This window comes from Protopterus annectens, chromosome 4.part0, assembly GCF_019279795.1.
Source record: "Protopterus annectens isolate FY-2018-M chromosome 4.part0, PAN1.0, whole genome shotgun sequence".
Taxonomy (NCBI): domain Eukaryota; kingdom Metazoa; phylum Chordata; order Ceratodontiformes; family Protopteridae; genus Protopterus; species Protopterus annectens.
Genome location: NC_056733.1, coordinates 521351210 through 521375339, shown reverse-complemented (window position 1 = coordinate 521375339; position 24130 = coordinate 521351210). Strand labels below are relative to the sequence as shown.

Below are 24130 nucleotides of genomic sequence, written 5' to 3'. Positions count from 1 at the left end.
CTAGGGTAATTAGCTTATGGTCGGATCGGACCAATGAGGCATTGACTTCAAATTTGTAACACCAGTCACTCATGTTGGTAATGACTTGATCTAGGATATTGTTGCCCCTGGTGGGGGGTGTGGATAAGTTGATCCAGGGCATTGGAGTTTATGAATTCCAGAAAGCGTTGAGCGAAGCAGTTGGTACATGAGTAGTTTTCCCAGTTAATGGTGGGGTAGTTGAAATCGCCCATTATTAGGGTGTTTGGTTGAACCCTAATATTTTCCAGTACATCAAGTAAAGAGGAGTGGGAATCCTGGGGCATGGTGGGGGATCTGTAGCAAGCTACAATTTGGATTGCAGTTTTGCCCAGAGTTAGTTGCACTTGGATAACCTTGGCTGCATTATGCTGAGCAACTAGCCTGGAGGTGTGGATATCCTTAATGAATATGGACACGCCTTCACCTTTGGTGTTCTGGTCCAGGTTACATGGCCGAAAAGTGTGGTATGAGTTATAGCCTGGTAGTGCAGGGGTGGTCTCTGGAGCCTTGAACCAGGTCTCAGTCACTGCACAGATATCGATGTTCTCCATTTTAAGGAGTGCCTCGAGTGAGTGCATTTTGAGATTTAGACTTCTAGCATTGAGTAGCATCACCCTCAGTTTTTGCTTGCCTGTTCCTGTTACGGTGGTGAATTTGTCATTTGAACCTTGCCTAAAAAAGGCACTATAGGGGCAGCAAGAACCTTAGCCAGTATCCAGAATCCCAGGGGTGACAGGTGCAGGCCATCTCTGGCAAAGCATCTTGGTCTATTGACCATGTCATCCCAGGCAGACAGATACTGGATCCCTTTGGAATGATACAAGAAGCTTAGCCAATTGTTGAAGTCAATCATTTTGTCCTTGTACTGCAGTATCATTCTGGGTGATGGCAGAATGCTACTCATGGCTAAGGTCATACCTGCCTGGGCTACAAGATCGGAGAGCTCTTCCATGTCTCTTTTCATGTAGTCCAGTGAGGTACGTCTGTGGTCGTTCACACCAACATGGACAATGACAGAGTTATATTTGTACTTGTTGTGGAGTGACCTGAGTGCGTGGGTTATGTGGCGGATCCTGGCACCCGACAGGCAGCTGACAGTAACCTTCTCCTTGTTTAGCCTGGTGAGTGGGACATCAGTGTGCCTGATTATAGAGTCACCTATGACTAGTGTGTTGGGTACGTTGTTTTGCCTTATTGGCTATGGTTGAGTGGCACACTGAGTCTGTGGGCTATGTGTCATTTGGGTTGTGTTGGGGGTGGAGGTTGCATGCATTTCTGCTTTGGAGGTCTCTGTTGCTTGAGCAGATTATTACTGAGAGCCTTCGCGAATGTTTTTGTGTTTCTATGTGTGGATTTTGGTGGTGCAGATTTAGTGAGACTATGTGATGAGTGTGGAGTGGTGCAAATGTTTACCTTCTCCTCTTGACTGTCAAGTTCAGTCTTGGTTGGAGAGAGCTTTACCTCCAGTTTGGCTAGATAAGTGCATCTGTTACAGGTTGTAGTGTTGGGTGGTAGGAGGAGAGGGTTGTCTGTGTACATGAGGCAATTTCTACATTGCCCCAAGATGCCCAGATTCATCAGATAGACAGGAGAGAACACTGGGTGCTGACCCTTGGACATGCCTGAATAAAAAAAATATTTTCCTCTAGATAAGTGAGGAAAGTGAGTATAAGAGCTGTTTTTCTCTAAGCAATTGAGGAAAGTAAGTACCAAAACTGTTTTCCTCTAGGTAATGAGGAAAGTTGAGTGCTGTAGTAATTTGTAGCATATTTAGTGCTTACAACAAGTTCTGAACAAGTGCTGATCACGAATAAGCAAATTCAAGTGCTAAAACTAAGAATCTGTATCTGGACTAAACTAGTTACAGGAAAGGGGGGAGGGGGAAACAAGTGCAAATGCGGGCTTTTAAATCAGAAAGTTGAGAGAGATGGAAAAACTGCCCAAACAACCAATAACTACAATTTCTGGGCCAGAACCACTCCTTATGTGGTAGATAGGTTACCTAGTGCTTACCACTCCCACTGATAAGCTAGAATGCTTCCCTCCAACACAGAAAGCTTGGGGGGCTCAGAAGCTTACATACAGTCCTGGATACAGCAAATCTGAATCTAGACTACACTAGTTACAGGACAGGAAGGAAACAGGCTTAGATTTTTTTTATACAGAAAAGTAGCTAAAACAGCAGTAAAAACATTTCAAATGCAGTGCAAGCTAGCACACTTGAGTATGTAGCAATGTTAGACCAAACAGTTTAAAAAAATGCAATTAAATTAAAAATGACTAAAACAAGTGCAGAAGGAGTCTATTAGTTAAAATGAGGTAAAGAGATGGGACTGGGGGGAAGAGTCCCCAGATCAAATCTACAGTGGTGGCGGGCAACTATAAAAGCCTCCAAATTTAAACAACAAGACAGGAATAGGGAGGGTGGGTAGGGGAAAACCAACACCTTCAGCAGAGATCTGAAAAACTATACAGTGAAGCAAAAATAACAGTGCACAACTCTGAAGTCAGCCAGCAATGATATAAAATTAGTCAAACAACAATTACCAGTACACAACTCTGAAGTGCCAGAAAAATATATTCAGCTCTGTATATCTCCAGATAGTTTGAAGAGCACTCTGTCAGGACACAGGAAGGCTCCAGCAATGATATGCAGACTTTTACTAAGAGGGTCTAATTTTATGCAAGTAATCCTTGAGATAGTCAGATAACACACAGGATGTAAAACCAGTTATACCAACTTAAGACACAGAGAAATAGGGGGAGGGGGGAAAACACCTTCAGCAGAGATCTGAAAAACTGTACAGTGAAGCAAAAATAACAGTGCGCAACTCTGAAGTCAGCCAGCAATGATATAAAATTAGTCAAACAACAATTACCAGTACACAACTCTGAAGTGCCAGAAAAATATACTCAGCTCTGTATATCTCCAGATAGTTTGAAGAGCACTCTGTCAGGACAAAGGCTCCAGCAATGATATGCAGACTTTTACTAAGAGGGTCTAATTTTATGCAAGTAATCCTTGAGATTGTCAGATAACACACAGGATGTAAAACCAGTTATACCAACTTAAGACACAGAGAAATAGGGGGGGGAAAAACACCTTCAGCAGAGATCTGAAAAACTATACAGTGAAGCAAAAATAACAGTGTACAACTCTGAAGTCAGCCAGCAATGATATAAAATTAGTCAAACAACAATTACCAGTACAAAACTCTGAAGTGCCAGAAAAATATACTCAGCTCTGTATATCTCCAGATAGTTTGGAGAGCACTCTGTCCGGACACAGGAAGGCTCCAGCAATGATATGCAGACTTTTACTAAGAGGGTTTAATTTCATGCACGTAATCCTTGAGATAGTCAGATAACACACAGGATGTAAAACCAGTTATGCCAACTTAAGACACAGAGAAATAGGGGGAGGGGGAAAAACACCTTTAGCAGAGATCTGAAAAACTATACAGTGAAGCAAAAATAACAGTGCACAACTCTGAAGTCAGCCAGCAATGATATAAAATTAGTCAAACAACAATTACCAGTACACAACTCTGAATTGCCAGAAAAATATACCCAGCTCTGTATATCTCCAGATAGTTTGAAGAGCACTCTGTCAGGACACAGGAAGGCTCCAACAATGATATGCAGACGTTTACTAAGAGGGTGTAATTTTATGCAAGTAATCCTTGAGATAGTCAGATAACACACAGGATGTAAAACCAGTTATACCAACTTAAGACACAGAAAGATAGGGGGAGGAACAAAACACTTTCAGCAGAGATCTGAAAAACTATACAGTGAAGTAAAAATAACAGTGCACAACTCTGAAGTCAGCCAGCAATTATATAAAATTAGTCAAACAACAATTACCAGTACACAACTCTGAAGTGCCAGAAAAATATATTCAGCTCTGTATATCTCCAGATAGTTTGAAGAGCACTCTGTCAGGACACAGGAAGGCTCCAGCAATGATATGCAGACTTTTACTAAAAGGGTCTAATTTTATGCAAGTAATCCTTGAGATAGTCAGATAACACACAGGATGTAAAACCAGTTATACCAACTTAAGACACAGAGAAATAGGGGGAGGGGGGAAAACACCTTCAGCAGGGATCTGAAAAACTGTACAGTGAAGCAAAAATAACAGTGCACAACTCTGAAGTCAGCCAGCAATGATATAAAATTAGTCAAACAACAATTACCAGTACAAAACTCTGAAGTGCCAGAAAAATATACTCAGCTCTGTATATCTCCAGATAGTTTGAAGAGCACTCTGTCAGGATACAGGAAGGCTCCAGCAATGATATGCAGACTTTTACTAAGAGGGTCTAATTTTATGTAAGTAATTCTTGAGATAGTCAGATAACACACAGGATGTAAAACCAGTTATACCAACTTAAGACACAGAGAAATAGGGGGAGGGGGGAAAACACCTTCAGCAGAGATCTGAAAAACTATACAGTGAAGCAAAAATAACAGTGCACAACTCTGAAGTGCCAGAAAAATATACTTAGCTCTGTATATCTTCAGATAGTTTGAAGAGCACTCTGTCAAGACACAGGAAGGCTCCAGCAATGACATGCAGGCTGTTGCAGTACAAGTCTTGCACAACCTTGTTTTATAAAATGGTGAGGCATTATGAGCTAGTATTAATGGCATCAATACTGACAACCCCACCTCTTAAAAATAAAAGCTATGTCTGCCAACATCTAGGCAGCAGAAACAAATCTATTTACTAAAAGTACAATGAAATAACATGATTATACAGGGAATAAACCTTCCATCAACTTTTATACCATCAAGCATGAATCAGTTTTTATTAACCAAATATAGAACATAATAAACTTCATAAGGATTAAACAGGGGAAAGCAGGAATCAATAGTAGGTAGAAATAAGTCTACAAACTGCAAAATATGGGCCGACTTAGCATAATGTATTCCCACATAATCATGTCATAACAGAGTCTATTTCATGGGCATCTCAAAGATTCTCCAAAATAACTCCTAACCTTATGGATTTCATTCAGTTTTTCCTACTCATGTACTGGTAAAAAATTGATTATTTAAAGCTTTTCTTGCAAGTCCCACTTCATATATTGTTTCATAATTTTTAATTACCAGTTTATGTACATTACTAGATTTAGTAAGTCTCATCCTACTGGTTTCAAGCCGAGTTCTTACATTTTACATGATGCTTCTTTGTAGCTGTACACCGTATTACCTTGCAGACTTTTTTATTTTGTCCTCAAGAAAAGCACAACTAGAAAGTGATTCTTGTATCTCATCAAATTTCTACAAAGTAATCTCAAGACAGTAAGTTATGTCTCATTGCATTATATCCCATCTAAAAATATTTCTAAATGTGTCCAGTACTTGTTGACTACAGCATACATTTAAAATAGATAATGCAACTACACAGTGGTCTGAAGAGGCCAGTGGACAAATAACCACAAAATCCAAGAATATACTGTGGAAATATGTCACAGACAAATTGAGTAGTGAAAGAAAAGTTGGTCTAAATGAGATTATACCACTGTATCCAAAAATGCATTTGTGAAAATGGCTGCATCCTGTTGGGAAGACCATCTAACATTCAGATAATCTTCTAGAACTACTAGGGGCTGAAATTATGATGGAAATACCATATGCTGCTCCAGTTAGAGAGGTGTAGCTCAGTAACACTGTCAATTCAGTTAAAAGGGAAGGAGGCATGTTAAGCAGATACTTATGATTTCAGTTGTTTTGGACAAATAACCATTCTTCAAGGCACAGTACTCCCTAAAATACACCAAACATCATCATCAGCAGTATCTTTTTTTACATTTGTGAACAGAGATATAACCAGGCATTCAGAAGCCTTCTGTGTGTGTTCTAAATCATGTAGTTGGCTTGTAGATATTGCCACTCTAGTACATAATCATGTGTTTACGTATTTATTTATGCTTCTTTTCCAGGGTAGGGTGCTAATTATAACTAACCAATTTCAGGCCCAGTTTAGGTTGCACATTCTGAATAATAATGGAGAGTTCAATAAAGTTTCATTATTTACAACAGCAGACTTAACACAGAAAATTTCCATCTGACCTCAATGTGCATTTTCTTTGCTAGGTTGTCAACAGATTGTCATTCACTTTTAAGAAGTAGTTGCTATCCTACAAATCAAGCACTGACATCCAAGCTACTCCATCCACTATGGACCCCTTGGTGAAACCCTTCTAGCAAGAGACTAAGATAGGAGCTTGTCACTTATATGGGAGAAGCATCTAGTTCTCTTAACTCCCAAACATCCTGGCATTCTGTTTTGGCACCATCAGTCCCTCCCAGTTCCCTTGTGTTACAAACAGGACCCTTGTTGTACAGGGGACAAAGCAAGAAGACTTTAGCTAAAATCTAGGGTCTTGTAATTCTATAGGGATAAATATCAGTCATCATTCAGGTTGTAGTTTTAATTACAAGTTAGGCGGCAAGCAACCTATACCATATGTAATGGCTTTACATATATTTTAGGAAGTAGTATCTATCCTACAATTCAAACAATGGCATCCTGGCTACTTCATCTACAGTAGCATGGGTTTTGGGCTGGGTATGCTTACTAGGATAGCATCTCATCACTTAAAAGGGAGCTGCATCTTGCTCCCTTAACTGCAGTTCCCAGTGTTCTTTTTGGAGCATTGTCCCCCCCCAAGTTCCAGTGGGATACAATCAGGACACTCATTTCACAAGTGATGCCCCCCTTCATCAAACATTAACAACCTGGTGCCACTCATAATACTCAAAACATAGCAGCTGTTCTGACATATGAAAAAGCAAAATTAAAACATGCCTTCATTGAATTATTTATTTTTATTTATTTATTTTTATTTTTATTTTACATTTGTTTAACGGGAAGGTCCGATGACACAGGTCCATTTTCAGCAGAGGCCTGGGGAGAAAAGCTCCAAGTATAGCAAAATACATTACAATACACTACAATACAATATAATACAATACAGTGTTGTACAAAAAACAGTGGCTGAATGTTCACTAAGGTTCAATAGTAGTAGAATACAATACAGTGATAAATTTATTTACAAGATAAGACACAAATTAGCTTGGTAAGGTTGAGCATACTTAGCAAACAGTATAGTAGAATATAATACAGTGAAAAACTTATTCACAGGATAAAACATAAAGTAGCTTGATATAGTTGAGTATACTTAGCAAACAATATAAAAAATTAACATTGCTGACTAACTGAGGGATTGTATAAGCTAACCCGGGGGGTGACAACAGCATAGCCATTTCTTTAAATAGTGTGTTTTGAGAAGTTTTTTGAACTGGTTAGTAGAGGATATAGAAGTGAGGTGCTCTGGGAGAGAATTCCAGCATCTGGCAATGGAGCAGACAAAGAGAGATTTGCCAGCTTCATTTTTGTGTTTGATGGCATTTAAGTGGTTCATGTGAGCAGATCTTAAGCTTCTTGAGGGTTTGTAGGGGCTGATTAGTTTTTTCAGGGTGGGAGTTTTGTCAGGATGGTAGTAGAGCTTATGTGCGATAGTTAGTTGGTTGTGTAGGAGCAGCTGTGGAAACTCTGGCCAGTTCAGTTGCTCAAGGACTAGGCAATGATGGGACCTATGGGTGGCCTTGGTAGCGAACTTGGCAATCTTATTGTAGCAAGATTCCATCTTGGATAGTTCTGTTTGGTGTAGGTTAGTGAAGATAGGGGAGGCATATAAGAGGACGGATAATAGATGGGTTCTAGCAATGGTGGCTTTGGTATGTTTGGTCATGTATTGGTGGTTCCTATAGAGGAAGCCCATCTTTTTGTTGACCTTCTTGATTGTCTGGGCGATATGAAAGTCAAATTTCAGATTACTGTCAATTTCAATGCCTAGGAGTTTAGTGTGTGGAGTTGGGGTGATAAGTGTGTTATCTTTAGATTTTATGACAAAACTATTGTCTATGGGAGGAGATCTACCAGGGTAGAAGAGAATGAGTTTTTTTTTTTTTTGGGATTGAGTATAAGCTTGATGTTAATGAACCATTCTTCAGCTACGGTAAAGTTTTTTTGGGTTATGGTTTTTAGATCGTTCAGGGTGGGTGCTGTGCATATGAGAGTGGTGTCATCTGCATACTGCACTATAGACGCAGAGAGTGAAGATGATGCTATATGGTTAGTAAATATTGAAAATAGTAATGGACCGAGGATAGACCCTTGTGGGACACCTAGAGTTACTGGCAGTAAGGGGGACAGTTGGTTCTGCCATAGGACTGCCTGTTGACGGTTAGATAAGTAGTTACTAAACCAGGATATGGTAGAGGAGCTTATGTTAAGGGTAACGAGGGTATTCGGGAGCATTTTATGGTTGACCATATCAAAGGCCTTGGATAGATCTAAGAATATGGAGGATACTAGCAGACCGTTGTTTCTGTGGGTATTGACAATGTCGGAAAATTAGAGCAACCTACCCCTTCAGTTTTCCTTTCAAATTGGCTCATGCTCACCCTTCCATAACACCTGAGGTTCAATAAACTAAAAGAACTGTCAGTGTTACAGGAATCATTTTATCCTTTTTTCTAGCCACTCCTGTGTTGGGACTGATTAACGGAACTAGTGGTCATTTTACATCGACGAGCTCCAGTATAAGCAGAATCTGCTTCTGAAGTCAGATGTGGCTTTATTATAACTGATGGCATTTTATATATCTGAATATTTTTATTTTTAAAGCACTGTAGAGTCAATATTTAGATTTCCCTTGATATATTGGAAAGTTGATTATGACACAATGCATGTTATATTGCTTTTGTTTTTACTGGTTTGGATATTTTTATTTTCATTTTGATTTTTTAAACTTTTAGTTTTATATTGAAGTGACTCGCTTTAAATGATCTAACATTAAAAAGCTGTATTATGGCAAGAAGAAATGTCGGAAGAGCTAGGGATCATTCACTCATACTATTACTTATTGAGTAAGAGAAAAGCATTAGGTGTATAATGTTTTTACCAGACATGGCAGCTTCTAGTATGGCCTGCCTGAGGTCAGGATTAATATATTTAAACAAACCAAGAAACTCCACAGATGTAGAACAATATTTTTGAATATCCACTTACACTTGCTGATACTTGGCTGATCGCTGCCTAATTTACTTATCTCGGAGTCTCTCTACCTCAATGGGCAGCCTCAAACAGAAACCAGCTGTGCTTGAATTAAAGTGATTTTGGTGGTGGTGGTGGTGCTGGGGGGAGTGCTGTAAAGAAATGTACTAAAAGCACAAAGGGCACACAAACTGGTGAAAACACAAAGTCGGCACTCCTGGAACCACACACCTCAATAGTCCTGTGTAGTAAATGACCGCAAACAGTTGCAGGCGGTAAAAAACACTTGATAAGCGCTTTCGTCAAGAATCTTCTCAACTTCATCAGATAGCAGCCAGTCCATAAAAACAGTTATAAATACATTCTGTAAAACCATTAATCAAGAAATAGACCAATCCCACCACATTCTCATAGAAAAACCTCTCTAAACTCATGAATGTTAACAAATAAATGATAAAGCAACCTTTAAAATACAAAATGTAATGCAAATATAAATACTATGAATATTAACATCTAAAAGACAAAAAACATAAAATCTTTCAAATTTCAAATCTTTCAAATTTTTCATTGTGGACATTGTTGAATTAGATAAAGGATCGCCCGTGGAGCTTGCTTTCAGAAAAGAAGGAATTACTGTGGCAGGTCAGCCTTAATGCTGGGCAGTGGCCAGGTTTAAATTACTCCCTCTCCATTGTTTGTCTTTTAAAATTAAAAGCGATGGAGAGGTAATAAAATATAGTAAAATAAGTACATTATACTCTATATTTTAATTTTTTAGTACCTTTTATATGTTTTTTGTCTTTTAGATGTTGATATTCATAGTATTTATATTTGCATTACATTTTGTATTTTAAAGGTTGCTTTGTCATTTATTTATTAATATTCATGAGTTTAGGGAGGTCCTTCTATGAGAATGTGGTGGGATTGGTCTACTTCTTGATTAATGGTTTTACAGAATGTATTTATAACTGTTTTTATGGACTGGCTCTTATCTGATGAAGTTGAGAAGATTCTTGACAAAAGCGCTTATCCATTTATTATTTTGGTACAATAAAAAGTGCTTTTTTATCATTTGCAAGTGTTTGCGGTCATTTACTACACAGGACTATTGAGGTGTGTGGTTCCAGGAGTGCCGACTCTGTAAAGAAATGTGTTATTAAACATTGCTATCCAGTATTAAACATTACTATCCAACAAATTACTGTGATGGTATATTAAGCGGAGTTGTAGTCTGCCTGTAAACAAAACAAGGCATGCTTCAGATTGGTGAATCAAAACAGATCCAGTTTTCCAAACCAATGCACCCCTAGAAATTATGCCTGGATCCTAGCAAACAGATCCTCTCAAATCCTCAAACATATCTGTTCATTTGATAGAAAAGTGGGTTGATGCATGACCCTCTAGATAAAGACAGAGTTATTTATAAATATGATTACCTTTTTTAAGTTTTTCTGGCATTATACTGGGACTATTCACCCATTAGCTTTAGTAAGGCTAACTAGTTCATGTCCACAGGAGAACTACTCTAATCTTTCTTATCAGGAGCACCTTCTGTATTCCTTCCTCTCACTTCCTCCTGGAGTGTGGAAAGCAGGGACAACAAATGGCTATATGTTCCATCTTACCTTCTTTAAAGAGTTCAGTTTATCTCCATTCTAAGTATGACCGCAATTCGAATATTATAGTACAACTCTACAACAACAGAATTCAAGTTATCTCCATCACGTTTTTATTGAAATATTAAACTATGAGCATTAAGTTAGGATACAAGTAAAATTAATGAAATCAGTATTGTTTCAGTCTTTAGTGCTTGCCAAAAGCTCTCTTCTAGGCACCCATAATGCACCCAGAATTGCCCTTTTCTGTATTTCATATGCTGGTGATTCTCTGCTAGTTTTTCCCACCCATCCTCCTCTTTGTTGATCTGCTTTTTACACCTGGTGATTTTCAGCTGCACACCCCTACTGTAAATTGAGCTTAATAAGCTCCTCCCATTCTATACTGCTGTTGATATTTTGAATTATTTACTTGCCTTTTCTTATGCTTATATCGAAAAAGTGCATTTTGCCTGTCATTGTCTGTTCTACTAATTTACTTGCTCTGAATTCATCATCTAGCTAGCTATTGAATAGAGCAGTGTATTTTTACACTCCAGCAAGTACTTGTTTTTACATCAAGAGGTCAGTGGATTTTCTATCTAGTGCACCAGGAGGTAGCCTGATCTGTTTACAATGGGGAAACACTTGAGATTTCTGCATGTAGTTTTATTGGCTGGAGGGCTTATTAATCATCTTATCTTGTTTTTAGTGTCTTTATAAATTTTTTTCAACTGAGAAGCTCTTGGCTCATTTATACAAAGTAAAATACTTTTACTGAATAATTATACTTTCATTAGCTGTTTAAAGTACACTGCTGTATCCCTATCTTTAAGTTTGTTTGTGGTAGCATTTCATATCTTTTCAGTGCATTTGTGGTAGCATTTAACTCCAGACACTCCTTTACTGGGCTTTTACATTAGGAGGACTGGGATTATTCATCTAGTGGCAGTAGGTGTTTACCTGGTCTATATGAGCTGAGAAGCAAACAAAAGGGCTCTTAAGTTTTTTGCACTTCTCCTACATACTGTGACTGTGCTTTAGCAGTTTCAAAACAAAAAGAAAACTGTACTGTCTGTTGCTGTTTTAAGTAGTAAATTGCACTGTATTACATTGTATTTGTTAGTTGAAGGGCTGTTGAAGGTGTCCAAACCAGCTATTCTACATTAAGAAGGTGTTTTTCTGCACCCTTGTGGCAGAAGTGTGATGATTTAACCCATCTACATTGGGGATTGCTGATGGAAGGCTTACTGTGTGCTTTTCTGATTGGTAGTTAGCTTAAAACTTGTTTCTCTTTGCTCGTATTTAAGTCTCATGTTTGTGTGATGCTTTTTTTTATGCAACAGCAGTTAGCAGTCCCCTGTATAGCAGCAAAAGCCTAGAAGCTCAGTTTTTCCCTAAACAGTTGTCAGTCAAACCCTTCCAAGCTTTGCTGATGCTTTAGAAGCAACTGAGTTTCACAGTGAGCAGTGTTGCCTTATTGATTAACCTTAGCTTAAACAAAGTATAGGTTCCTCTTGTAGTGTCGGCACTACCAGCACAGTCCTGTCAAATATACCAACTCCCTTCACTAATAAAACATAGAGTAAGTGCCTGCTATCATGGATGGGCAGTTTCCCATCATTGCTCTAGCCAGCCTAATAGACATGTGCATCCTGAGGCAATGTAGCAATTGTCTCATGTATACTGAAAACCACTTACTCCTGAAACAAACAAATATTTTATGTGAGAGATGCAGTTACACTATGAAACTGGATGCAAGACTCTCACATGAGGACAAACTGAATGCCAAACAGTTTGACAGCACACACACTTCCCACACTAAATAAGGATATGATACATAAACCCACAAATGTGGAGGTACTCACTAGTATCTTACCAAAAGATCTGAGGTCTCCCAAACGGCAAACACTTACATACATAACAATGCAAAACAAAACCACAACATATAATAACACACACACACACACACACACACACACACACACACACACACACACACACACACACACACACACACACACACTAGTGTCTCAACAAAAGTCCATAATGTATGACGCCGCAAAACCTAATGTATTGGTCATAGGTGACTCCATTGTGAGACACATGGATGTTCCCCTCACCGGACTGGATAAGCAGCTGGTTACAGTTAGCTGCCTGTCAGGTGCCAGGATCCATCAAGTCACTCAAGCCACTCAACCACAAGTACCAGTATGACTCTGTCATAGTCCATGTGGGGGTAAATGAGTTCAGACATACCTCACTATACTATATGAAGAGAGACATGACTGAGCTCTCAGATTATGTGTCACAGGCAGGTATAAGCCTAGTCTTAAGCAGCAATGTACTTTCTCCAAAGATGATGCCACAATACAAACAAAAAAATGACTGAATTTAACAATTGGCTTATCCTCAGGTAACAGTCCAAGGGGATCCAATATCTGTCAGCTTGGGAAGACATGGTCGACAGGCCACTCTGCTTTGCCAGACATGGTCTGCACCTGTCTTCTCTAGGCTTTTGGATATTGGCAAAGGTATTAGCCACCCCTATTGTGCCTTTTTTAGGCAGAGTCAAAATAACCAACCTCCCAACATAACACAATCAACTCTAGATAAATTCAAGGTACTACTGCTTAATGCTAAGAGTCTAAACATGAAATTGCATTCCCTGGAAGCATGCCTCACTTTGGAAAATGCTGACATCTGTGCACTCACTGAGACATTTATTTATTTATTATTTTTATTTTACGTTTGTTTACCGGGTTTGTTCGACTGAGCTAAGTAGCCGTTTTTCAGCGGAGGCCCGGGGAGAAAAGCTCCACATGTTCTACAGATTATCATTCACAAAAATAAGTAAAAAATCAACAACTGGTTTATAGAAGATATTCAAAGCCGCATATACAAGAAAAACAAATATTTACTACAGTAAACTAATCATTATGTCTGTTGGATTTAGAATCAAAAGTTCGTGGTTCAAAGGCTCAGAAAACACACTGGCCATGCAGGGCTACAATGCCTTCCATATGTTCAGACCACAAACTCAGCATGAAAGAACCAAATGAGGAGGAGGTGTAGCCATCTTCATTAAGGATAAGTACGCCTTGAGACTGGTCAAACAGTATGACTCTTTCAAGCTCCTCTATGTCCAATTAACTACAGGGAAAGCCCCCTACCACATCATAGCTAGCTATAGGTCCCCACCATGAAACAGGAGAAGCATACCGCACACCTGAACTTACTGGAGTCACTTGCTATACAGCCCAACACCTTACTCATGGATGCTTTTAGTTATCCTACCATCGAATGGGAAACAAACATGACCACAAACATGCTAGCTCAGAGGTTCTTGGACATTGTCAATACAAATGCTCTGGAACAGCTAGTGAGCACACCCAAAAGAGACTCAAATGTCATGGACACAATACTCACTAACATGGGAGATCACTGCATTCCCTGCACCCTGTGTGATGTCTTCCTGGTAAGATTGGACCATAAATCAGTCTCATTTGATGTAATTATAAGATCAGATAACCCATCAAGCTCAAAAATGCTTAAGAATTTTTCAAAGACGAATTACCTCCTACTAAATGATGGTATAAGAAGTTTCAAAGCCCCCTGGAATGCAGATAAAAGAGACTCCTATGCAGAGGTGTACACCAATGCCCTGTATAACCACTTAAGCAGTTGTATAGAATTGGCTGTACCTGACCAGATTAACACCAGGTCTTTCCAAAAAAACAAGCCACCCTGGTGGACCCCTATTATAAATAGGCTAGACAACAAGAGAAAGAAACTAATGTCGAAGAACAAGTGGGAACTGGCTCAGCAAAGGAAGAAATCATTATCTAGCTTAAACAAACAAATCAGAGATCTTGTCAAGTCCTCCAAAGCTAATTACAAATCAAAAATAGCCTCCCTAGCTAAGGATAATCACAAGGCATTCTTTAACTACGTCTGAAATCTAAAAGGGAATACAGACTTATGCACTGAACAAGTTATGGATGGTAACACCCATACTCAACCAGAAGTAACAGCCAAGCTGCTAGCTGACAGATTTAGAGTAAATGTCACCCCCCCCCCGTCCCCTCCAGTCATCCCCCAAAGTATACCTGCCACTATTCCTTAGCCTATTATCTCAAGAGAACAGGTCATCTTTGCACTCTCCAAGCATAAAAACATGGCATCAATGGGAACAGACAACATCCAGGTTGTTTTTTAAACAACTTAAAACATGACCTAGGAGACCCACTTGAATCCCTGTTTAATCACAGCCTGTGAACTGGCTATGTTCCAGTGGAATGAAGGTCAGCAACAGTAATCACTCTGCACAAAGGGGGACTATCAACTGAACCTAGGAATTATAGACTTGACTAGTCTCATCTGCAAGGCCATATCATTATGGACCTTATAAACAAGGACATAGATAATCTCCAGACTGTGGACCCAACCCATCTCGGAGTTGTTAAATGTAGGTCATGCCTGTTAAACATGCTTGACTTCTTTGAGAAAGTCACCAAGGCTCTAGATGAGGGAAAGACAGTGCTTATCACCTACATTGACCTAGTCAAGGCATTTGACACAATCCCCCACTCAGGTATTATAGAGAAACTCTCCCATTTGGGAATTAACCCCTACATTACCAGATGGGTAGCCAATTGTCTCACTGACAAGATGCATACTGTCAAAGTGGGTGACTTCACCTCTAGCATAAGACCAGTCATCAGTGGTGTACCACAGGGCTCTGTGCTGGGCCCCTGATTGTTTGGAATTTATTTCTCAGAATTCCAGGTAAACTTGGATGGCCTGTGGCTGACCAAGTGTGTTGACAATTGCAAACTGAGAGCAATCATTTAGTTCACAATGATACTGCAGGTAGGGTTAACTCAGATAGATAGATGACTGGTGCCAAAGCCACGGATTAAAGCCAAATGCAAAAAAATGCATTATTTTTCCCTTTGGGAAAGCTGAAATCCTTGCTAATTATATTAAAGTCAGTAACCCTAAGTGTACACCCAGTGGTACATGATCTAGGTACTTAGGTTGACAGCAATCTGAACCTTACCATCATATATCCACAACAGTAAGGAAATCCTTCTACGTGGCACATCTTATGAGTAAAGGCATCACATCTAGATCTATGAATGTTATAATTCCATTATATTTGGCCCTCATTAGACCAATAATTGAGTACAGTGCTCCTTTTTGCTGTACCTCAGCAGACACTTGCAACAACTGGAGAGACCACAGAGGTTTCTTACTAAAAAATTACAGGGTACACAAAACAAGTCATACACAGAAAGAGTGAAAGCCCTGTCATTGTAGTCTGTCTCCTATAGGTTGCTATGGGGTGACCTATGTCTGGCTTATAGGGCAGTCTCTGACCCAGCCCTGATGGAAATGCTACACATTTGTAAATCAAAAACTGTATGAGGTTCCCTCGCTTCAGGGATCTTACCTTAGCCTCTGACATGAACAGATCATGTTGGAGAGATAGATACATCTCTCAGAAACTGCCACTTCTCTGGAACAAGTTTCCAGTTCACATGAAATAGAGCCCCTACCTGACCCTCTTCAAATGCAACCTAGATGAATGAATGGGTGACCACAAATTCACTCCTGGGGTGGTGCCCATCTTCCTCCTGGACAGAGGAAGTCAGTATTAACTACCATACAACCTTACCTCTGAGAACTTCACTCACCTAACCACTGACAAATGGGGCAACTCAGGATAAATATGACTCGGCTTGTAAGGGCTCTAGGGTTGTTAGCCTAGTAATCTTCTATGAACCTACGAACCTAAAAAGCTTGTTGATAAATATGTCAGGTACAACATGAGGGCACATATTACATAAGCAGGCACACAGAGATGCTTTTTTGTCAAACTTTTACTATTAAGCCCCAAAGCCCAACCAAAATATAACCAAAAGCACAGACTATTACTGTTTCTTACAAAAAAACAACAGAGGTAGCAAACAACTGAACTATTAAAAATGCATATACTTAATAAACATAACCTGGATGCTACCACATCTTAGCCATTCCTTAGCTTAATATTCACATTGTAAATTATTTACATTTTTATATTCATCCACTATCCATCTATCCATAAACCCCCTTTTCAAGTTTTTGCACACGGGGTTGGGGTGTCACACCAACAGTGACCATCATCCAGAGCCAATGACCATATCACCAGGTGGCTAGCCCTGTTACACACTTACATCCACAATAGAGGCTTACTTCTAGCCCCAGAACAAAACTCTAGTTCATCATGCTATTCTGTCCATAGTGGTAAATAGGAGTTTAGAATGGAAAGCAACACTGACATTCTTGGACATGCAAACTGTGTGAGATATGATTTCTGCTTGCGAAGTTTTTTGTAAGTCTGTGAAATATACTTCATACATACATATACACAACTTCAGTAAAGGTCATTAACCCACTTATAGAAAATGTGGTATGGTATCTGCTTGAAAAACTATTTTTCCGTCACAGATACACATAATGGCAGAATTCACATGTATACATAATGCACATGAAATATAATTCTTATTTGCTAACAGATTTTAAATATTTTGTATTATAAACATCCTCATATGCACACACTGAAAGCAAAATCATTCTGCATTTTTTGAAGGTTTATTTCTTTACATTTAGTATTTTTTCAAAGTCATTGTCCTGTTTGCCTACTAACCCTAAAAGCTCACGTTGTTCTATAGAATTTGGAAACACACAGCCAGGCAATATCTCACAATATAGCACTTTTTTCTACAGCTCTCCAGATGTCTGTAACTCTTCAATACTTAAATCAGCATCCAGACAAAAGGCTGGTACTGGACAGATAATAGGGCAACAATCACAAACATCTGTCCACAGAACTTCTCTCCTGTAGCAACACCTTGTGAGTTCAGCATCATTTACCACCAGATTCACTGGTTCTGATCCTGTTTCCCACATCAGCAGTAACTACTGCTGAGTTCAGGAAGATAAAGTGCTATGCTACAAAATATAAAGCTAGAATGAAAAGCAAGATCTACCAACTGAGCCTCTGCAGGAACACTATGTATGCTCTGCATTTCTTACTTCCAGCTTCACGTTTTTCTATCCTGTTTCAGGCACAAACAGTGACTGCTGTGTTCAGGAATGCAAACTGCTGCTGTGCGGAAAGTCAGTATACAGTCACAAACAACATCTTCTCAGTACACAATGCAGTGATACAGTTACAAATGTCAGAACACAGGCTCACCTGCAACATCGCATCCCTTACTTACCTCCAACTTCATGGTTCTGATCCTTTTTGAGGCACTAACACTGACAGTTCTGATCAGGGATACAAGCTAATGCTAATTATTAAAACCAATAAATAACGTCTGAAAAACAGTTTCTTTGGAAGCTTACTACAACCTCAAAACCAAAATCTCTTTTGTAATGTAAATGAATCTTCCTGTCCAGCACTAAAATGTGTCCCTGTTCGCTAGTCTAAGCTACTTATTAATATTCATAACAAATAACTGTAAGGGAGGAACTGGGCGAGGAGCTTTCTAAATAATTAATGAGGCAGACTGTCTGCTTCTCACAACTGCCTCTTCAGAATGCTACAAGACTGCATGTTTTACTGTGGAATTGTATTGCGTGCTATATAAACCTGACATAATTCTTACATCCTGTGATTTACACACCCTGCTGTAACCTTTGGCTTCAGATTTAGCCTCGCTCTGCCTGGAGGTTCTGACAGTACTAAAGATCCCTTACCTCTAACTGATTGGTTGACTTCTAGCATCTGTAGACTACTGTTTGGAAAGTGCTTCTCTTTGTGGCTCTGTGATTTTTGAAGACCAGCATTATGATTTTAAATGCCCATAGCTATTTCTATCCTGGTTATAGATATCAGCAATGTCTATTTCTGCTTATCTTTGTAACTCTTTTTATTGAAAGTACTGTGCAATAAAAATAAAAGCTTTACAGAAATTTGTTGCCACATATCAGTTATTCTGACAAGATTGCAACCCATCTAGTTTTATAGTTGTAGCACAAACTATGCAAAGCATACGTCTCAATGTGTTAGCACAAGAAATCTGGACAAAGCCAAAAATAATGGGGGAGCAAAGACCCAAAAATATGGACAATTTTTAAATATTGCTCTTGTAACCTTAGAAAGTTGATTGAATAAAAGTTTTTTTAATTCCATGCCTTTTCTGAAGAATTAGCCACCCAGTGGTGTGAACTTTGGCTCTAGATGATTGTCACTGTTGAAGTGACACCCCGACTTCATATGCAAAAATGGGAAAAAGAGGCTGTGGATAGATGGATGAAATCTGAAACTTAAATGTCTGTCATTATCTAGTGAATTTAATTCTCACTAATTTGCCAGAAAAAATACAAATTTTATGAGAAAAAGACCAAACATATGATCTGGATATTCTGTGAAAAGCTGGACAGTTGATAGGTATGGTGCATGCATTGTAAAGTCTTGATTCGTGAAAGAGAAGTCACAGTACAGTGCTGTACAGAGCATATGAATCCAGCTAAGCAGACCTTTTGTGAAACTGTTTTTTTGTTAAACTATACTAGTGGTGAGGTAGTCGACATAATTAACACTATTCCTCTATGTGTGAGACAAGTATAGTGTGTTTAGTGAAAGCTATGTTCAAACTTTAACTGCTTAGGAACAAACCCTGTTCTCAGGACAGAGACAGAAAATGCAGTTGAAGTTGCTCATAGGTTGGAAAATCAGTGCAGACAGGAAACCATGCTAGTAAGTGTGATTTTAGATTTTACCACATTTCTCAACCTTCAGTCTCCGAACTGAAGAACACTACCTCTCATAAGGTAGACAAATAGGCAAAATGTGGAGCACTTGCTAAGAACTTACTAACAACTTCAACAAGGAAGCTCATATATGGTTAGTTGTGCTACTTTGTACTTGTACAAAGTTCCTCTGATGAATTAATACTAATGTCTTTTGGCTTTTCCCAGTTAGGGGTCGCCACAACAGAACTCCGGTCTGCTAATGATTGGCAGTGGATTTTTACGGTGCTGAGTTGCCAGCCCGACAACCCAGCCTTCAAGGAAGGCATACTCATTCATGCATGCACCTACCTGCATGTGTTTAAATGTCACTCGACCGTGGGGAGGATATGCAGACTCCACACAGAAGGTGTTCCAGGCGAAGATCAAACAGGAGAACCTCTTGCTGTGATGCGACAACGCTAACCGCTGCACCACTGCGGCCCTTCCTCTGATGAATTAATATTATTCAGTATTTTTTATCATGGATATCAGTAAAAAAAATCTGAACACTAAATGTGTGACAGACCTTTTCAATGAGGAACTGTGAGGAACATAGACTTTTTAAAATTCAACATGAGGAACGTTACTTTTAAAGCGGTACATTTGAGAGATGGATTTCACCATATTTACAAAGCCTGAAAGGGGACAAAATAGGGCAATCACCAGATTGTCAGACTAAAGTAGATAAAACTACACACACACACACACACACACACACACACACACACACACACACACACACACACACACACAGACACGTATATCTGGATGAGTGAGTGTGTGTGTGTGTTTGTGTGTGTGCGTATGTGACCATGTATGTGTGCGTTATTTGGATTAGCAAAATTCAAAGGCTTGCCTCCTGTTGCCACTTACTTAATATAGTCTACTTGGAAGTTGCACAAACTTGGGGTTAGTTAGGCATTTTTACTAAAATGGGGGAACAGCTTGTGCAGATCTTGATGGAATGCTTGAACACCATTTATCCTCATGACAGACCTAGATAAAGAGGTGTAATAACAACACACATACCTGAACAAAACTAGTAGATATTACATTCATCACCAACTCTACCTACGTCATGAAAATATCAGCATTCGTCCACATTAACATCCGGCTGCAACTTATCCAACAGACCACAGTAGCCTCTACCCCTTAATACCAGTAATATGTTAAAGCAAAGCACAATAATGTTCACTAAAGTACCATAACCCTGAGTCACTTCATTTACAGCATGGCAGAAAGAAACAATAAACCAATCTACCCTTTAGGTCCCTAGTTCCCCCTCTGTCTTTGCCCACCCGATCTAGTCTCTCTTTATTGCTTCTGTGCATCTCCTCTACAGAATTAAGCTTTACATTGATTAGATTTTCTTTCATCCTTGTAAACCCATCAAGTTCCAATTCATTAACTACACTATTAACGTTAACTGTATGACTGCTGAGATATAGTGATAATAAAGTTTTTCCTTTACCCACAAGATCCAGTGGTGTTGGAATTACTGTATATACAGAGAACTGGGGTGTGGTGGTGCAACCCCCATTTGAGTGATGCAGGGGTTTGTCTCTACAGCAAAATAACATATTTTTCTTTTATTTTTTCAAATAGCATGATACTTGATGAGTTTGTTTTGATAATTTTGAATTCAATGGCAACTTTATTAGTGCAAAGACTTGGAATGATCTCACTCCACCACCCCTTCCAGTAGTCCATTACGTGGGTCCACGTCCTTCTCTGTGAAGAAGTATTTCTCACAGATCCATGGATAAGTTTGGCCCTCACTACAATCTGCTTCATCTTCCCTCTCTCCGTCTCTCTCCTTCCTGTTCTGGGGGACCCTGCACATCTTCTTGACATGATTGTAAGCACCAGTATCATGTTTTCCACCCATTCTGGTCTGTAATAAGAAAATCTTCACTTCCTCTGGTTTGCAATATGCCTCCAGTTTCCTTTTTAGCGGGGACACAACAGGGACACAGTACCTAGCTGGTGGGGTATGTAGTACATCTGAGGGCCAAAAGAAAGAAAGAAAGAAAGTAATGAATGCATGTTAACAAATTATAACAATGCACCGGACATACATTGTCAAACATGGCAGATTGTGTCTCTAAATTTCCAATATAAAAACAAAAACAAAAACGAAAAACAAAAGCAAAACAAAAAAAAAACAACAAAACAAATGTCATTGTCTAAAACATATTTACATACTCACATATTTTATATATCCTGGCAATATCCACAACACAGAGAATAACTACACTTATCACAGTCAAAGATTATGGCTCAGATGAAGTGTCAGTATGCTACAGTGTAATAAATCAAGTCCACAGTTAACACTCCAACAGTAGTGGGAGAATGGTACAAAGACAGTTGTACCTCAGTCAAAGGAGAAAAAGAATCTGATAACAAAAATTCAAGAACAAGTTGTACCTTCTTTATAATGTTCTGCATTATAAGAATAGAGATGATGGAACAGAAATCACAAAATACTTTTAAATAAATACAGCACATTTTGCTAACATTCAAGACCAAAAAAAATACCAATGCAGGCATTGGTTTATAGCAAAAGTAATTTATCTGCATGTTAAAAGTTAAAAGCTCTTTAATGCTTAAGAAGGAGTGGTCACTTAACAGCTCCTAGAGTACAAAGCTCCTAGGTACAAAATTGACACCTCAGGAAAAGTGTGTGGGGAGGGGGAGGGAGGGTCCATCAGCTCTTGAAGGGCTATGAATTGACAGCCTTAAAAATTTGAAGTTCAGCTACATTATTTTGTTGAGAATATGTGAGTACTATTAAGAGGTAACAGTAGTGTAGTAGTAATTCAGGCCAAAACGTGGAAAAAAAAGTTATCAGGTTCCAGATGCTGTATAAGTTGCCTGTGGATACCACTACTGCCAGTCATAATGTGTGTGTGTGTGTGTGTGTGTGTGTGTGTGTGTGTGTGTGTGTGTGTGTGTGTGTGTGTGTGTGTGTGTGTGTGCATGTGTGACTTGTGTAAAGGGGGCTTGAAATGCATTCTGGGAATCAGACCTCCAAGAATGTAGTAGTATAGTAGGTCATGTTAAAAAATAAGAAGTCCTTAGTGATTTTTGCATATTAAAATATCTTGGAATAAAAGTATACAATGAAAGTACTGAAAATACAATGACAACAAAAAAAAAAAAAATCACTTGATGTTACAATTTTCCAGCCCTCCAAGGAAAGCTCGGCATTGAGGACAAAATTGTATTAAGCAAATGCAACAATATGAATCATTTAATACTACTCTGCAGTAATAACCCCAACAGAATTAATTTAGACTTGAATGTCTTTGGACAGCATACAAAAAGAATGCCTGATCACAATAACCCACACCATGTTTTTTTAGGGGGGGGGGGGTGGACATGTTTTAGATGATGCATGCATGATTTTGTAAGTGTTATTATAACTGACTGCGAACAAGTATTAGCAAAAGAATTTAGAACCGTTTGCAGTTTTAATGATTAATAGAATAAAAAATAGAAATGATTCTTAAAATCTTCTGCTGAGAATTATTCGGTCTATTGTGGCTTAACATTATTACCCTACCACCCATGCCACAAACACAATAAAGAATTAAGGATGCTACAGCCACTGGCAATTTTCTTTCTTCAAACTGTGGAACACAACACTATCTCTCAAAATTTGAAAAAAATGGACAAAATGTTGAGCTTTTACTAGCAACTATTATGGGAGCTCATAAAATGGTTAAAATTTATTTATTTATTTATTTACCGGGAAATTCCAACTGGGCACTTGTCCTTTTTCAGCAGAGGCCCGGAGAGAAAAGCTCCACAGAACAATAAATGAGCAGCAGAGTACATGAAGAACAACTGAATATACATACAAAAGCAAATAATACATAATGCAGCAACAATTAGATATACATACAATATGAAACATAGTAATGAACAGATGTGTACTTTATACTTATAACAAGTTCTTTTGATGTCCAAGCTCCCTTTTCTTGCCAGAACAGTCACTTGATTGCTACATAAAAAATATCTTATTGCTCTATTTGTAAGGTAAAAAAATGTATCCAACATTTATAATATAAAAGCTGAGGTACTGCATTTTACTGCATATCTAATTTTCAACCATTATAGACTACCAATCAGGAGAAGCATTCGAATTTCAAAAGTCCAAGGCCCTAGGTGGGCAAACCATGCAATAACTTCCCTCTCGGCATCAAGCATTCAAGAAATACAGGTAAAAGCAGGCTAGCAGCATCATAAATATAATACCATCCATAACACTAACAAGCAAAAGAATTCTATAGCTATAGTCAACCATCTATTTACAAAATGAAGAATACTGCATTATCACAAATAATATGGAACAAATGGGAAAAATGTGACACATTTTCTAACAACTAGGAAGGAATCTCAAGCATGGTTAAAATGTGGACTTTATAAAAAGTTTTATGATGCGCATTCTCGCTGCTTTCCAGAAGAGTGACTTGGTTACAACATAACATTTTTTGTTTCGCACTGTTTATAAAGCAAAAAAGTTATAAAGCAGTTACAATACATTGTATCTTACCACACACCCAGCTCTTCAAACATTATAAACTTAAGAAAAGAGTAAGTTACAAAAGTCCACTTGCCCCTCACCATAAAAAAATAAGCCACTTTAATG

At 38.7% G+C, this 24130-nt stretch overlaps 1 long non-coding RNA gene across 1 annotated transcript in view; it reads right to left on the bottom strand.

Annotated features, from left to right (window-relative positions):
- Nucleotides 1-18125, bottom strand: part of LOC122800129 — a 61054-nt gene extending 42929 nt beyond the window's left edge. The window contains exon 1 of the long non-coding RNA XR_006364537.1: nucleotides 17958-18125. This is a non-coding gene — a long non-coding RNA (uncharacterized LOC122800129). The remainder of the gene's footprint in view (nucleotides 1-17957) is intronic.
- Nucleotides 18126-24130: the final 6005 nt, after the last annotated feature.